This window comes from Urocitellus parryii, chromosome 4 (genome assembly GCF_045843805.1).
Source record: "Urocitellus parryii isolate mUroPar1 chromosome 4, mUroPar1.hap1, whole genome shotgun sequence".
In the NCBI taxonomy this organism is placed as follows: Eukaryota; Metazoa; Chordata; class Mammalia; order Rodentia; family Sciuridae; genus Urocitellus; species Urocitellus parryii.
The window spans coordinates 77,756,653-77,764,690 of record NC_135534.1 but is presented as its reverse complement, the minus strand read 5'-3'; positions in this window follow the sequence as shown (position 1 = coordinate 77,764,690).

Here is an 8,038-nt window from a genome sequence, read left to right as displayed (position 1 = left end):
TAAGTTCTTTCCTCTATTCTCATGCCCTAAACCAACTTAGGAAGGCTTGTTACTCCTGTCCTTCCTGTAACATACCATAGCACACTGTGTATATGTAACACATAGAAAAAATGTGAATAAGTATAAACTAGTTCGTTTTAATCAAATTGAAAGATATTACTGGAAGAACATTCCAATGTAGATAGAACTTGGATTGGAATCCATTTAAGAGATCTTATTAGGATACTCTCATTTTGGAATGTGATACACACAGAGTAATAAAGATGTAGAAAACATAAAATCCCATACAAGAAATTGTATTATATTTTATTAAATTCAAATCTTAAAATATCTGATGGTGTCTTGAGAAATCAATAACATTATATTCTTTTTAATAATATTTTTTCTGCCTTGGGATAGTTAACTGTATTAACTGTTATTTGTTTAGATAAGGAAATAAATAAATAAAGCCACAAGGGCTCAAATTGGAAATATCTTCAATTTAATAAATCCTCTGAAAAGTACATAGTTGATTTATAACTCCATTTGAGCTATTTGCTTTACTGATGGTCTTTTCTCCCTCAATCCAGAAGGGTAAAACACTGTCAAAGAAAACAAATGACTCAGACTCCATGTGTTCTGTCAGAGTATAGTTTATCTGGAGTCTTACATGTTCTTTCCTTGTATGTATCTAGCAATATCCTCTCAAGGGCAGAAAAGAAGTGAGCACACACTGCTGAGAAAATTGAGAATAAACCAGGAAAGATTTTGCTGTTGTTGGTTTTATTTGTTTGTTTTTTGGTTTGTTTGCTTGTTTGTTGTTTTGGGTTTTTTGCTTTCCTTCTGCAGTGCTAGGAATCAAACCCAAGGCCTCACACATTCTCAGCAAGTGCTCTACCTCTGAGCTACCTCCTCCACCCAAAAGCTTGGAAAGAAGGACAAGAAAGGAAAGGCCTTCTTTTGCCCAACTTCACCCTGTCTTTAGGTTTATTCTTTCTTCTCTCAACTCTTTAACTCAGCATCAGCATTGCCAAGATTGCTTTGCATGTTTGAATTTTAATAGATAGCTATAAATAATAATGATGGTGATCATGATCTAGTGACTTTGTCAAAGGCAAGTACTAAGGCTGGATAGAAATGAAGAATTAGAAATGAAGCCTGGTCTTCCCTATTGTTTGGGTCCTTTGCAGCTGTCTTGGGGACAAACTCTATACAAAGATAATAGTGAGTCTCCAGTGTGGGTATCCTACACAGGAGAGGATCAATATTGTGTGGGATTAAAAGTTTTTACAATTTTCGACACCTCTCTAATTAAAATGATGCAAAATAACATGTAAAATTGTATAAAATGTTTAGAACATGATGTGAATAATGGAAATATAAGTGTAAAAGGGCTGGCAGATCCCACAAACATCACAGCATCCAGGAACATAATCATAACACTCAATCTCACTTGCCTCTATCGTGCTTTCTTTTTCCATATATACTTCCACTTCCTGGTACCAAGGAGCACTTTTGTATAGCAAAATAATTCCAAAACTTTAAGTTCACATTATGATACCTCAGTGAATTATTACAGTAGATAGGCATAGAACTGAAAATCATTGCTGCCCTTAATTATAACCAAGCTATTCACAGAAGGGACTGCATACTACAGTCTCACAAAACCCAAACAAGCCTGGCAGAGTGAAATATACCTGTAATCCTTGCAGCTCAGAAGGCTGAGACAGGAGGATTGCGAGTTCAAAGCCAGCCTCAGCAAAAGCAAGGTGCTAAGCAACTCAGGGAGACCCTGCCTCTAAATAAAATACAAAATAGGGCTAGGGATGTGTCTCAGTGGTTGCATGCTCCTCAGTGGTTGAGCACTCCAAAAAACAAACAAACAAAATGCATTATTATTTCAGTTTCTCCTTGGCCCTACCTTAAAGTTATCCAGGCTACTCCAATGCCACCTCGCAGGCAATGAAATGTGGCAAGGGCAGTTGGAGTGGGAAGACCCAACTAACTCATCAGACGGGGTTGAAAGGTATTGCAACAGGACATTTTACAAAGGCATATGAACAAACTGATGGTGATTTTGGAAGAACAGCTAGAAGGAGCCCATGCAAGTGAGAAGCCCTGAGGCTTCAGATTAGTTAGCTTCACAATAAATCTATTCCTTGTGTTGTATACTTAGCAAGGAACTTCACTACTAAAATTCATTGAATCTTTTGAAAAACTTTAGTAGGCAAATTGGTGGAATTTATGAGGCATGTTGTTATGGTTTAGATGTGGTGTTCTCCAAAAGCTCATGTGTGAAAGGATGCAAGAAGGTTTGGAGGAGAAATGGTTGGGCTCGCTGGCCTTAACCTAATTGGTGAATTAATTCCTGATGGGATTAACTGAGTGGTAGCTGGAAGCAGGTGGGGTGGGGTTGGAGGAAGTGGTTCATTGGGGGTGTGGCCATAGGATATATATTGCATATCTGGCAAGTGCAGCCTTGCCCTTGCCCTGCCCTCACCCTGGCCCTTGCCTCTCACCGAGGTGTGAGCTGCTTCCCTCCACCACCTTCTCCCTCTCTCCCACTGTGATGTTCAGCCTCACCTCCAGCCCTGAGGAAAGGAGCCAGCTTTTCACAGCCTAATCCCTGAAACCGTGAGCCCTCAAATAAACTCTTCCTCCTGTATAATTGTGCTGGTCAGGTCCTTTAGTCACAGCAGTGAAAAAGCTGGCTACAACACATTTTTAAGGTGGAAGGGAGCCTATTCATTTATGTATTTTCATGTTGGATTTGTGATCTATGTAAATATATTGCCTATCCAAAATATAAGTTATTTTAAAATAGTTATTCAAAAGAAAGCTGTGAGATGTGGTTCCTACTGTTTGATAAACTTCAAATTATTCTGTGGTGAAAGAAGAAAAAAAACAAATGAGAAGTTCAAGCACACCCAGGAGACTAACTGAGGTCTTTTGGAGAACATCTGAGCATCTCAACCCAGACTTAGCTATGGGCCAAAGAGAAGAAGGAGAAGGCCGAAGAGAACATAAGTGTAGGCAGAAAGAACTATGGTGGTCAGAAAGTCAGTGCATCCACAAAAGCCCATTTATAAACTCTTGAGCAGAATGAAGGCAAAGGCTTTAGCCAAATTATCTCTTGTGCTGAGTAGGACTCCAGTTACTGGAAGGCTATGCAAATCCCAGTGAGTGGGCTGAACCAAGGCAACCGGAGGGGAAAGCACTCTTACATGAACCCAGTTCACACCTTGCTGGCCACACAGTCCAGGTGAACGACCATGCAACAGATTTGCATCCTGTAGGAGGGAGTCTTGGGCTATATATGTGTCGCAGGCTTCCTCTTTCAGCTCTTAAGGAGCCCCTGATCTACCCAATCTGTGAACACAATAACAGGCTTGTCATTTTAAGCCACAGCATTTGGTACTTTGTTACACAGAATAGTAACAAGAACACTAGTCTCCATGTATTTAATTCTGAAGTAAGACATTGTGCCCTTGAGCATGTATTATTTTTAAGCCCATTGGAACTCATTCATTCAAATGTGTGGAGGAATTCCTTTGTTGTATTAGGACATGTAGATGAGTGGATGGAGAGCCAGCTGCTGCTCTAATTTCTGAGAGGCAGAGCATGCTTCAGTCCCCTGCACAGCTGCATGCCAGTCAGGACAAGCATCATCCTCTCCAGCATGGCTGGGATCTCTTATCCATAGCCTATGTGTCTGCTGCTCCTTTTTCTAGAATTGCTTTCTCCTGCATCTCATTCTTTCAATTACTTCCTCCTTTCTACCACTACCATCTCCTTTGTCAAACTTACTCAGCACCACTTCCTCCAGCATATCTTCTCCACTAGCTCCATACAGGGTGAGTGGTCTTACCTTTCCTGATTGCACTGCCCACTGCTTTCTTCTTTGTAGGCAACTCTCACAATGCAGGATGGCTGACTGTTACGTAGCTCTTTCACAAGATTATACAATCCCTGAGGTGTAGATAAATTCTTGTTCATCACTGTAGCCCCCAAAGCTCAAATAACATGTATGTAGAATTTGGCATATCCTGTGTGCTCAACATTTACTGACTTTAAAGGATGAATACTCCAACGTGTCTTTCAACTATTAGGGGGATCTAGTTAAGTGACTCCTTACTACACTTCGGTGTACATGTTATGAATTGAATATATATGTTCCCCCCAAAATACACACACAGAAATATTTACTCTCAATGTGATGATATTAGGAGATACAACCTTTGAGAGATAATTAGATTGTGAAGGTGGAGCCTTTATGATGGGGTTAGTGCCCTTACAAAAGAGATCTCAAGAGTATTCGCTCCAGTTCCCTCTTGCTCCTTCTCTCTCTCTCTTTGTACCCTGGAAAGATACAGTACAAAGTCCACAGTCTGCTGCCAAAAAGAATGCCCTTCCTTGAATCCAACCATGCTGGGACTCTGATCTTGGACTTCCAGAACTGTGACAAATTTCCATGGTTTAAACCATCTAGTTCATGGATTTTTGTTATAACAGCCTAAGCTCACCTAAGATCATGTATATTGCCCAAATGGTACCGGACCTTTACTCTATTCTCAGCAAAAAGAGGAACCATTCTATGGTTGATACCAAGCCTTGGGCTAGTGAATGCCAATAAATAATTTTCATAGTGACTTGGCTCCTTTATTCTGTGCACTACTATGATGAACCAATATAAAGTGATAAAACAATTTAGTTGGATGTAATATAACCTTAGAAATTTCTACATCATCTCTTTAATGCAGTTTTTAGGTTAATCCTGTGGCAGTAAAGGCTATGTCCTGGCCCCATCTTCACCAGGAGGACTTTCAAGTAGCCATGGTGGAGGGGAAGGTCTGCTCCTGAATAAGGCTAGGTGAGGTTGCTCAGCAGCATAGGAAGATAAAATCCACAGTCAAATCACCGGGGACAAACTTTGGCTATACAATGTAATTTATATGAGCAACAAGGAGTCACACTCATTGATTGCTATGGTCTGAATGTTTGCATCCCCTCAAAATTTATATATTGAAACTTAACCTCTGAGTGTCAATGTAAGGAAACGAAGGACTTGATGAATAAGTCATGAGGATAGAGCCCTCATGAATGGGATAGTGACTTCACAAAGATACCCAAGTGAGTTCTTGCCTCTTCTCCTCTTCCCCAGCTGGAATGCATTATCTATGAACCAGAAAACTGGCCTTACCAGATACTGGGTCGACTAGCACCTTAATCATGGACTTCCTGGCCTCTAGAACTGTGAAAATAACTTCTTATTGTATATAAGCTACTCAGTTTATGGAAGTTTGCTAGGGCAGTCCATGTGAACTACAACTTTGATGAATGAGAAAAACAGTAATGACTACATCATAGTGTATTCTGGACAGTAATGAGCTAATGAGTAAGTAGAACCCTCTACAACTGCTAATTAATTTTGGTAAAAATATCAAAGATCAAGAATACAACTGTACCCATACAGAAAAATATGTGGCTCTACCCTTTACCAGTGGCCTTCAGCAATTACCCAATAATCTCTTCATCTTGTTCCTCATTAACAAAATGGTGATAAAAACAGTATCTCCCAATACATGTTAATGCACAAAAAGTGCTTAAGCTAGAACCCAAAATACACTAAATTCTCATATGGAATAAGGAAACACTGCTCTATACTCTTAAATGCCCTCTGGAAGTTTAAAAGAGGAAGAACTATTTATAAGAATTAGTGAGGGCTTCATGATAAAGGATACGTGTAGTCTGTGATTTAAAAGACAGTAGCAGGGTATGGGGGCACACACCTGTAATCCCAGTGGTCCAGGAGACTTGAGACAAGAGGATTGCAAATTTGAAGCCATCCTCAGAAACTTAGGCAACTTAGGGAAAGCCTGTCTCAAAATAAAATTTAAAAGGGTGGGATGCATCTCTGTGGTTAAGCAGCTCTGAGTTCAATCCCTGTCCAAAAAGTTGAATGCATGCATAAAACATAGCATTGAAACACAGATGAGAAGAAAAATCTAAGAATTTTTTCCCCTTAACTGTAAAGAGGTACATTGCCATCTAACACCATGGAATGTGAAAGGTAAGACGCAATTGAAAAGGAGGGCTGGGGGGAGGTAATCAAAGACTTCCTATCAGTCTAGAATTTCACTGGGACCCACGAGGCTATATAAAAACTGAACTCTTTGTTCAAGGGAAATTTCAAGGAGAATCAAAATTCAATTTTAAAATTGTTCATTGAATGATCTGCCCTGCTTTAACAACTGGGAAGATGATAACTACCTTTCCCAAGTCAGGGTCACACATGTGTGTACGTACACACACACACACACACACACACACACACACACACACACAGTTCTAGTTGGTAATTAGTGCAGAAATCCTACCTTATCTCTCTCTTTCTTACTCCCCCACATCCTTTTCTCAGAGAAGGACAATTTCAGTCACTCCCAGGAAAAAGAACTAGCTGATACAGGTATAAAACAAATTCTCAACAAAACAAAACAAGAAAATATTTGTTTTGTTATAATCCCCTTATTCAATTTCATTGTCAGCAACTCTGTTTTTAAAAAATATAATCTCTTAAAGGTAGAGGATTTAAAAAATGGAAATAAACAGAAAGGAGCAGAGGAAAGAAAGCAAGAAAAAAAAGTCCCTTGTGGTGTCTTAGAGTGTTTACCACATGGAAAGAGCTGACCTCTGAAGAGCAGAGATAACTGGGTGGTTACTCTGAGTCTCACTAAACGGTAGTGGGAAGGGATCAAGACAGCTCTCTTGTCTTAACACAGTGAACTCCAGTCAGACTGACTGCCAAGAGGAAGCTGTGGGCGGTAGAACTCTTCTTACCCTGGTTCTTCAAATCTTCAGTTTCCTGGAGGTCATATGATCAGTTATTTTCTAGTATACACTCTGAATATTTTGAAGCTGAGTATAGCAATCTATCCCACCACCCAACCCCTCCTCATATTTACGATGTTTGGGGGGTTTTTGCAAAAAAAGGAATTTCCCCTTGAGTAAGAACACACAAAGATACCACCCTCCCAAATGCCAAATATATTTTAGTGAACAACTAGTATGGAGAATGGCCATCTCTTTGAAACTCAGAACAGGCCTTACTGAAAAGTAAGTACATTCTTATGATTTTAGCCTCTAGTCATCTATACTAGTGCAGTTTCAACCCTCTGTAATCTCAATTTTGTAGGTTCCTCTCATTTTATGAAGAGCCTTCAAATAGACTCAGTCTCCTTAGCACATGGAATCTAAATGTGAAAATAGTCTTCGGGATTATCTAAGTTATCTAACCCTTTCAGATCCCATCAAAGACTTGATATGCCCAAGCAGTAGAGTTCAGAGGGTTCTTCAAAGAAATGATGCTGTGACTCTCTGAGCATCAACCCAGGAGGTGAATGTCACAGGTGCTACAAACCTCCAAACCCAGACTGTCCGCACTCTACTGCAAAGCTTTATTGTCCCCAAACTAGTTCTTCTCTTCTCCCCCTTTCTCCTGGTATGAGAATTTCTCTTGTACCCCACCTCCTTCAGATGTCTATCAAGACCTGAGAGGAAGAAGACTGAGAAAACTCACCTACCTAAGACATGGCTTAGACTTGAATCTCTATATGCACTCTCTATGTAAGATAAAGATTTGCTTCTGTTTTAGAAAAATTTAGACACATCTTATTTATTTGATCAGGAAGAGAAGTTTAAGAGGAAGACTCAAAATCATACCATGAAAGCATTTTCTCATTTGGCCTAACCTAAAGCATATCTTGAAAGAGGTAAAACAGGCCAAGAGAGTGTGAGAATTTCTTTCTCTCTAGGCCTCACACCCCTCCTTGGCAAGCATAGCCAAGCAGCCAAGTTGTTTCCAAATGCCAGTAAACTTGCCTTGACATCATGTTCTCATGACACTCTCATGCTTTGCTCTCTCTGTTAATTCCTGACTCTCTTCATGCCAGTTGGAAATCCAGCTGCTACAAAAGCTGAGAATTGCTCAGAAAGAACTTTGTCTCTCCTTTCCCAAATCACGGCTCTGTACAGCTGGCTTGTGACCATCTGCATGACTCCA